Genomic DNA, 2,761 nt, shown 5'->3' with positions numbered 1-2,761 from the left:
AATAATCTGTCCACATTTTTGCGGTCAATGGTGTAATCAGTGAATTGTGTGATCTGCACTTCAACACTTTGTGTGGTTGTCAGACCCAGATATAGTAAATTTTTTAAATATAAACTACATCAGAAAACAGTGTCTGTACCGCAGATTCCAATAATCTGGGCCTAATATTGTCCATATTCTGTGGGTTTCTGTGACATATACAGTACGCCATCCGAAAACTGTTTCTTTAGGGCAAATGCCAATATTCTAGGCCTAATATAGTGTCCATATTTTGTGGGTTTCTGTGACATATATTGTCCTGCATCAGAAAACTGTGCCTTTAGCGGACTTTAAAAAATTCTGCGCCACATCTAGTGACAAAACCACTAATATGAAGAAGGCAAGCACTAAGGGACGGGAAAGTGGGCGTGATGCTGATGGGCGTGATGCTGCCAGTGCACCAGAAAAAAAAAATCTACCGTACCCAGCTTCATGTCCAACTTAGCTGGGCTGCGCAGGACAACACTGTCCAAGTCGGGCCAGTGCGAAAAGTTGGTCGGTTGGATTGCTGAAGATAGTGCTTCCAGTCGGTTAGGCACCACCCTCTCTTCCACCAAGTCCAGTCTCTGTAGCCAAGAGTCTGGTCAACCGAATCCTTACTCTGATCATCCTTCCTCCAACCATGGAGAGGCTTGCCAAACGAGTGATCCCACACTCTGATATTCCGAGGAGCTCTTTCCAGCGCCACTATTACATTTGGCCCTCGCGCCCAGCACGCTTGAAGAGGGACCTGAGTTATTGTGCCCTGATTCCCAACCTCTTGAGCCTTCACAGTCTCAAGAAGATTACGGTGGTGAACGGCAATCATTCGTTCACGAGGTGGATTATGATGACACAGTTGTCAATCACTGAGGTTGTGGTTAGGTCAAGTCAGGAGGATGAGCAGAGTGAGGAAGTGGTTGACAATGAGGTCACTGACCCAACATGGGAAGGTGAATAGCTGAGCGAGGATAGCAGTACAGAGGGGGAGGGTTCTGCAGCACCGCAACAGGCTGGAAGATGCAATGGGGTTGCAAAAGGGAGATATCGGCCCGCACCAAACAGGCCCGCAACTGTTACACCGAGCACCCCCATGCATAAATCTACCTTGCCAAGGGGTAGGTGTTCCGCAGGATGGCGCTTTTTTTAGGAAAGTGCAGACGACAAAAGAGTGGTAGTTTGCAACCTGTGCCGTACCAAAATGAGCCGGCGCGTGAACACTAGCAACCTCACCACCACCAGCATGATTTGCCACATGGCATCCAAGCACCCTAACAAGTAGGCCGAACGCCTGGGAACACAATCTGGGTCTGAAGGTCATACCACTGCCTCCTCTTCCCCGTGTTAAGCACTGCTGGCCAATCCCCTGTCGAAGGCTCAGGCCCAGATGCCCCTCGCCCTGCACCTGGACCTTTGCATGAACCATCAGCAACAACATCTACTTCCCTGTCCCAGCGCAGAGTCCAAATGTCCATAACACAGTCATTTGAACGCACGCGCAAATACCTACCCACCCACCCACAGGCCATAGCGCTAAATACGCAACTTTCAAAATTACTGTCCCTTGAAATGTTGCCATTTAGGCTTGTGGACACTGAGGCCTTCCGCAGCTTGATGTTGGCGGCCGTCCCTCGGTACGCAGTCCCCAGCCGCCACTATTATTCACAGTGTGCCATGCCTGCCTTACACCAGCATGTGTCCCAGAACATCACCCGTGCCCTGACCAACGCAGTTACTGGGAAGGTCCACTTAACCACGGACACATGGACAAGTGCTGGTGGCCAGGGACGCTACATTTCCCTGATGGCACATAGGTGAATGTTGTGGAGGCCGGGAGTGAGTTGTACCCTGGGATGGCACAGGTGCTACCCATGCCCAGGATTGTGGGCCCTACGTCCATCAGGGTCTCCGCCAGCAGCTATGTTACTGGCTCCAACCCCCACTTCTCCTCCTCCGCTGCCTCCTCCTCCACTTCCACCTCCAGCAGCAGTCAGCCATCAGTCGCTAGCTGGAAGCAGTGTAGTATAGTAATCGTCAACAAGCCGTGCTGAAGTTGATATGTCTAGGGGACAAACAGCACACCACCACAGAGCTGTGGCAGGGTATAAGGGACCAAACTGAGCTGTGGTTCTCGCCACTCAACCTACAACCAGGCATGGTTGTGTCTGACAATGGCCGTAACTTGGTGGCCGCTTTGGAGCTCTGCAACCTGACACACATCCCATGCCTAGCCCACGTCTTAAACTTAGTGGTTCATTGGTTTATCAAAACCTACCCCAATTTGCCAGAGCTACTAGTGAAGGCACGACGTGTGTGCCCATTTCTGCAAGTCAGCCACAGCTTCAGCCGGTCTGTCAACGCTGCAGTAGCGCTTGCGGTTCCCAGCTTACCGACTGTTGTGCGACGTCAGCACGCGCTGGAACTCTACATTCCACATGTTGGCAAGGCTTTGTGAGCAGCAGAAGGCAGTTGTGGAATACCAGCTGGAATGTGGCAGGCGAGGAAATGGGGGAGGACATTACACAGGGTGATAGCCAGCCCACCCTCAGTTCATCTTCTCAGAGTGAATTGGACCATGAAGAGGAGGAGGAGGAGCTGGAGACAGTTGCCTCTGTTAGGCTACATTCACACTAGCGTTGTTTAAATCCGGCGTTCAATTCCGACACCGGAACTGCCCGCCGGATCCGGAAAAACGGATTACATTTGAATCCTGATCAGAAAAATGCATTGGAAAAAAACGGAT

The sequence above is a fragment of the Bufo bufo genome, chromosome 2 (genome assembly GCF_905171765.1).
Source record: "Bufo bufo chromosome 2, aBufBuf1.1, whole genome shotgun sequence".
Classification (NCBI taxonomy): Eukaryota; Metazoa; Chordata; class Amphibia; order Anura; family Bufonidae; genus Bufo; species Bufo bufo.
This window is presented reverse-complemented; position numbering follows the sequence as displayed.